This window comes from Natator depressus, chromosome 20 (assembly GCF_965152275.1).
Source record: "Natator depressus isolate rNatDep1 chromosome 20, rNatDep2.hap1, whole genome shotgun sequence".
NCBI lineage: Eukaryota > Metazoa > Chordata > Testudines > Cheloniidae > Natator > Natator depressus.
In genome coordinates this window covers 3,234,521-3,241,600 of record NC_134253.1, presented here as the reverse complement: position 1 = coordinate 3,241,600, position 7,080 = coordinate 3,234,521, and positions in this window count along the sequence as shown.

The window sequence follows — 7,080 nt, the reverse complement described above, 5'->3', positions numbered from 1 at the left end:
TCAGGGGTGAGCCGGGCGCTTGCCAGGCCGGGCTGAGCTTTGCCCCAGCGCGGGCAGAGCCCAGACGCGGTGGGTCCGCGGGAGCTGCCAGTCCCTCGCCTGGCTCTCAGGGGGCTGGTGAGTCGCTGGGCCGCAGGCGGCTGGAGTCAGCGACCCCTCGGTGCCGGCGCTTCCCACCCAACCCCTGTCACGGGGTCCCCGGGCGATGCTCCCTACGCAGCCAGGCAGGACTCTGGGGGAGCCTCCTCTCCCCAGGACACACAGCTCACCCGGCTTCCACCTTCCTGGGTCTGAGCTGGGAGCATCCAGCATCCTCTGCCCCGCCCTGCGCTTCCCACAGCCAGTCCGCCCAGGCGGGGTCCTGGGGGGGCCAGAGGGTCCTGCCCCCCAACTCCGCAGCCAGACGGGACTCTCAGCCAGCCAGTAAAACAGAAGGTTTATTAGACGACAGGAACATGGTCTAAAACGGAGCTTGTAGGTGCAGAGACCAGGACCCCTCAGCAGGGTCCATCTTGGGGGGTGGGGAGTCCAGACCCTGGTTCTGGGCCTCCCTCCGTCTCCCCAGCCAGCTCCAAACTGAAACTCTCCAGCCCCTTCTCCGGCCTTTGTCCCTTTCCCGGGCCAGGAGGCCACCTGATCTCTTTGTTCTCCAACCTCTTCAGTTGGCACCTTGCAGGGGAGGGGCCCAGGCAATCAGTCCCCAGGAGACAGGGTGTCGGCCATTCTCTGTGCAGACACCATCCCACTGGCCCCCTAGGGCACCGCCACAATCACACCCCCTTAGCCCCCCACCTAGATACTTAAGAACTGCCTAGGGGAAACTGAGGCACACAGTATTCAGAGAAGACATTAAGAACATTCCCACTTCGTCACCCCACCCACCCCACGCCTCCATTCATTACAATGGGAGAGCGGTCGGCAGCCGGACCATGGCCAGACAGGTGGGATGTTCAGCTGCTCCCGTCCTTGGACCCAGGACTCTCCAGCCGTGCTCTGACCCTGTCCGCAGGCACCGGGCCTGCCCTGCTGTCCTCCCTTCCATTGGGCTGGTGACGGGGGAAGGGTTCTCCCGCTTTTATTGAAGGGGAAACTGAGGCACAAAGGGGTGATGTGATTCGCTCACCGTCACACACTGTTAGGGGGATTAGAACCCAGGAGTCCTGATTCCAGCCTCCTCTGCTCTGGCCACTAGACCTTCTCCCAGATCTGGGGAGAGAACCCAGGAGTCCTGGCTCCCAGGTTCCCCCTCCCACTAGACCCCACTCACTCCCCGGGCCGCACCAGCAGCATGCAGCTGCATCCGCTCAGTGTCTAGTCCCACCAGGGCAGGGCTGTCCCCAAACACGTGTCTGCTCCAACGGGGTGGGGGGCAGCCTAGCCAGGGAGGGGGCTTCTGCACAGCCTGGTGCAGGGCCCAGAGGAGCTGGTGGACAGCTCTTGGGGCATCTGTACAGTCTCAGTTCTCCGTCCCCCCAAGTCCCATGTGGCCAGTGCTTCGGAGCCAGCCCCACTGCTGAGAGCAAGGCAGCCCGGGGGGAGGAGGAGTGTAGTCTAGTGGTTGGAGTGGGGGGGAGGGAGGCAGTACGGGGAGCCAGGACACCTGGGTTCCATTCCCCACTCTCCCTCCAACTCACCTGGAGACAGCTCACTCCCTCTCCTGTCCAACTTACAGAGGAGCAAAAGCCGATTGCTGGGGCTGGCCCCAGGGCCCCTCCCTGTGAGAAGTTGGGGGGCCCTGCCAGGGGGTTGGGGCTGGCTAGCGTAGAGGGCAGGAGACTGATGGGGGGATGGGGGAGGGACCCAGCCCCCCCAAGCTGATGCTACCTATGGACGAATCCCCTGGGAATTTCCTGCTCACACCTGGCTGGGCCAGGGGCATGGAGGGGTACCCTGCACCGGGATGTGCAGAAGCCCCACCGGGGGGTGGGGCCCTGGCTGTGCATCACCCGCCTTCCCGGCAGCAGGCCTGGGGGCGGCCAGGGGCCCTTTCCGGGAGCCTGCTTGTAAATGGGGCCAGGGCATGGGGGGCAGGGCACCTTGGAGCCCCCACCCTCAACCCGTTAGCCGCTGGGTGGGGACCCCGGCTCTGCGCAGAGGACAGCTCCCACCATGCACCTGGGCAGCAGTGCACGGCTGCCCATAGCGAGCCGGGGGGGGTCATAGATGTCACGGACCCACAGATCATGCCCACTCTTGGCCCCACCTCTCGGAGCCTGAGCACACCTGTTTCTCACCGTGGGCCCCCTCAGGGAGTCCCCTCGCTCTGGACCCCCGGGGCCTCCACCCCCCGAAGGGGATGATGCCCCCCGTTCTCTAGTCCGGAGCGACTCTCAGCCGGCGTAAAACAGGAGGGTTTATTGAGCGTTGAACCCACCACAGGAAACTCTCCGGGACTCAGGCCTGGCCTCCCCCAGCACAGCACATCCCCGTCTCCCCTGCATCCAGGGGGGCTCTGCCTGCTCCCTCCCTCCAGCCTAGAGCCCCCCTGCTTCCCAGCTGGGCATCTGATGTCACCGGCCCCAAGCCGGCCTCTGTCCATTGTCTTCTCTCCAGGTAAACAGGGCCACCTGGGCCCCCTCTCCTCTTTCCACAGCCCATTGTCCTCCCACTGGCCAGACCCGGCTGGGACTCCTGAGCTGGGCCTCCAGGTCACCGGGCCACCAGTCGCTGGGGTCTCCATTCTCCACGCCAGTGGTTGGGGTCCCATGGTTCCTCGCCAGTCCTCTGTAACCACAAACTCCCTCTCCCATCCCCTTGTTAAACCCGTAGCACCTAGGGAAACTGAGTCCCACCCCCTCTGCATGCAAACCATAGGAAAACCAAGAAAATCCCCCACAGGAAACAAGGAAAAACAAGAAACTCCCCCACTATGAGCATCACAATAGACTCAGAGAAGATCAGGGTTGGAAGGGACCTCAGGAGGTATCGAGTCCAGCCCCCTGCTCAAAGCAGGACCAACCCCAACTAAATCATCCCAGCCAGGGTTTTGTCAAGCCCGACCTTAAACACCTCTAAGGAAGGAGATTCCACCACCTCCCTAGGGAACCCATTCCAGTGCTTCACCGCCCTCCTCGTGAAAAAGTTTTTCCTAATATCCAACCTAGACCTCCCCCACTGCAACTTGACACCATTGCTCCTCGTTCTGTCATCTGCCACCAGTGAGAACAGCTGACCTCCAGCCTCTTTGGACCCCCCTTCAGGTGGTTGAAGGCTGCTATCAAATCCCCCCTCACTCTTCTCTTCTGCAGACTAAATAACCCCAGTTCCCTCAGCCTCTCCTCGTAAGCCATGTGCTCCAGCCCCCTGATCATTTCCGTTGCCCTCCGCTGGACTCTCTCCAATTTGTCCACATCCCTTCTGCAGTGGGGGGCCCAAAACTGGACGCAATCCTCCAGGTGCGGCCTCCCCAGTGCCGAATAGAGGGGAACGATCACGCCCCTTGATCTGCTGGCTATGCTCCTACGAATGCAGCCTCACGTCTCTGCCTCGTGACACCAGCCGGGCCTCGGCCGATCCCTCCCCACCAGGTGCTGCCCCAGGGGGTGGCTGGGCCCACGGCCTGCTGGGTGCTGGGCATGGGGCGGCTTGGACGGAGGGGGGGGAGGCTGCACAAAGGCCGCCGGGTCTCTGGCGCAGCACCAGGTGGGCGGGGGCACCTCAAGGAGGCTGCTGAGAGCTGAGTCTGATCCCCCCCATCCCGGCATCGCTCTGTGTGCCTGCTGCAGCCCCCCCATGCCCCTCCATCCTCCTTTGCTGCCACAACTGCTGGGGGGGGGAGGAACACGCCTGATCCAAGCTGTCCTGGGCGGCTCAGAACAGGGCGGGGGGGGGGAGTGACACGAAGGGGCTGGCAGCGGGCAGGGGAAATAGGCTGATACAGGATGTTGTCGGCGGGGGGGGCCGGGAGGGAGCTGGGACATAGCTGGGGAGGGGAGGTGGCCTGGGGGGTCGGGGGGGGCTTGGAGCTGAGTCAGTTTAGCCCATCTGAGCAATGGGGGGCATGGGGACAAGAATACAAATATTGGGGGGGGGTCCTGGGGTTTGGGGCTGTGGGGGCTAAAGGAAAACTCCCCAATGATCAGATCTGGGGGGCTGAGGAATCCCCATTCACCCCCCCAGGTCCTCCTGGGGGCACAGGGCGAGGGCAGGGGAGGGCCTGGGCATGCCGGAGGGTGCTTACCCTGCTCTCTCCCTGTGCCCCCCCAGCCTCCCTGGGCCGTTGGGGGATGCCTGGGAAGCGCTGGGCATGGAAGGGGGGGGGTGTGGTACTAGGGCCTGGATGCACCTTCCTGCAAGATCTGCCCATCCCCACCCCTCTGGCTTCCCTGAGCCCATCAGCAACAGATCACAGAGCTACCGGGAGCAGCCCGCCCAGCCCCGGCCAGCGAGCCCGGCCCCAACTCCACCTGGAATGGACCCACCCGCCCCAGTAAGAGACGAGCCCTGGCCCAATGGGCTCACAGGCTGAATGGACAAGGAGTGGGAGGGGAAACTGAGGAACAGAGCAGCGTTGTGACTTGCCCAAGGTCAGGAATAGAATCCAGGCGTCCTGGCGCCCCTTCTGATGCCGAACCCACTAGACCTCGCTGCCTCCGGCCTGCTCTGTCTTGCACAGGGAGCCTGTGGCCCGAGTTTCTGCTCCTTTCCGGTCTGGCTCAGCCATGTGGCCAACGAGCCCGACTGGCTGGAATATCGGCCGAGCCACAGGGCGAAAAGGGCTCGAGAAACGAGTAAAAGAAGAAAACCCTGGAAAAGGAAGAAGAGAAAAAGAGAGACCCCCTCCCCCCACGGAGATTTCAGACCCGATAAGTGAACAAAGCGCCAGGATGAAAAGAGATCTGAGGCTGGAGATCTGGGGCCTTTAATGGGTCTGTTTGTTTCTTTTCAAAGACAACAGCAAAGTCTTCAGCTGAGAATTGATGAGCCGGGGCGGGGGCTCAGCCAGCGCCCCCCAAGCGGAGAGGGGAAAGGTTTAACGCAGCTAAAGTCTCTGGTAGAAGGGTCAGGGCTGAGGAGTCTCTAGCAAGGCTGGGCTAGAACTCCTGGGTTCTCTCCCAGCTCTGGGAGGGGAGTGGGGTCAAGTGAGTAGAGCTGGCGGGGAGGGGGCTGGGAGCCAGGACTCCTGGGTTCTCTCCCAGCCCTGGGAGGGGAGTGGGGTCTAATAGGTAGAGCGGGGGCAGCAGGATGCCTGGGTTCTGTTCCTGGCTCCACGGCTGCCCTGCTGGCTGGCAGGGCTCCGGCATGTCCCGGGAGGAGCCCGTGGGCCCAGGGATGCCGCTTAGCACTCGCTTCCTGAGGCTGTGTGACTGGGGCCAGTGGTGCCGTGGCCCCAGAACACCAGGGCTCTGTTCCTGCCCCTGCCAGCGAGCCGCTGGGCACCCGCCCGCCCGCTGTGCTCAGAGCTCCTTGGGGCAGGGGCTGTGTCTGTGCAGGGCCCCGCGGCTCGTCCCTCTGGACTGCGTGTGTGGGGAACAGACTGACCTTCCCCCGCTCTTGTGAAAGGTGCCCAAGCAAGTGACGATCCCAGAGTCTCCATTAGCTCAGCCGCAGGCTCCCCACCCAACCCAGGGCTGAGTGGGGAGCTGCGTCCCCATTTGTGGGGAGCTGGGTCCCCATGGACCACTCAGCTCCCAGGCTGTGGAAAGGAAACTGCATTACGGCCGGATCTAGGCCACTACAGACGTGCCTCTGCCATGCACCGTTCTGGGGGTGCCCCTCACTCCCGACCCACAGCCCCCTGCTACCCCAGCTGGATGAGACTGGGCGGGGGGAGGTGCTGTGTGTGTGTGTTCCCTGGGGGGGATGGTCCCATCCTTGGGGGGGTGTTAAACCCAGCTTCCCCCCCCCCACACCCCAGTCTCCCTATCCCCTTCCCAGCCCAGTTCTGCTGAGTTCCTGAGAGCGTTGGCGCCATCTGGTGGCCGAAGTGTGGGATCCCCACCACGGAGCTGGGATCCCATCCTGCCCCCAGCAGGCCCATGTGTGGGGAAGGACAGGATGGGGGGCACAGTAGCATCTGTGGAGGGGAGCTGAGGTCAACAGGGCCTGGCCCAAACTCTCAGCACTAAGGGGGGTGTGAGCTGCTGCTGCTCAGGCCCCAGCAAAGGCGACTGGGGTCCCAGGGCTATAGGGGAGGGGGGAGGCAGGAGCAATGTGGGGCTGGAAGGGACCTGGCTAGTCCAGCCCCTGCCTCAGCACCCAGTAACCCCAGAGCAGGCCTGGCCAGGGGTTTGTCTGGCCTGTTTGCACAAAGCTCCAGTGAGGGAGACGCTGACGCCTCCCTCGCCCCAGCAGGGCCAGCGCTGGCTGCCTTGGGGTGCAGGGAGAGCCCCCCCACCTGCAGGTGTACGGCATCCGACAGCTCCGAGCCAAGGTACTGCGGCTCGCTGGGGTGCTGGGGGCTGCCTGAGCTCTGGGGCTGTGTTCGTGTGACCAAGTGGGAATTTTTCATAATATTTTGTATGATGCCTGTGTGTGCCTCAGTTTCCCCTACGTGGTGCACGGTTAACTAGGTGGGGGGCGGGGGAAGGGTGTTTGCTCTTTGCAGAGACCCAGGGCTCTGAGCAAGTCTCCCCCGGGTCCCCAGTCCAGCTGGACTCGCTGCGGGGAGCTCCCAGCGAGACCCAGGGGGCTGGCGGCTCCGAGGTTCACTCCCAGGAGATGGGGAGGCTGAGGGGTTCCCCCCAACGAGCCAGTGGGACCCTAAGGGGCTGACACCCTGCAGGGTCCCCCCCCGGAGCCGGGCGCACACACCAGGTCTGTGGATCCATTCCAGTTGTGTTCGGGGCTGTCTCCCCGCACTGGGGCTCGCCCGGTGCTTGGGCGGCCAACAGACCCTTATTACACGGGACGTCCCTGCTTTTCTCAGCTCTGTACAACAAGCTTGCAAGTTGCTGAGGGTGGCCAAAAGCAGGAAGAACCCCCCCACCCCACCCCCCATGCCACGCGCTGCCCTGGTTCACCAGGGCCACCGGGGGGCACACGCTGGCTAGTAGCCAGGAGAGGGGCTGCGAGGAGCCAGCGGGCGGGAAGACACCAGCTTGGGACAGACACGCTTGGACCTGCACGTGAGCACACGCC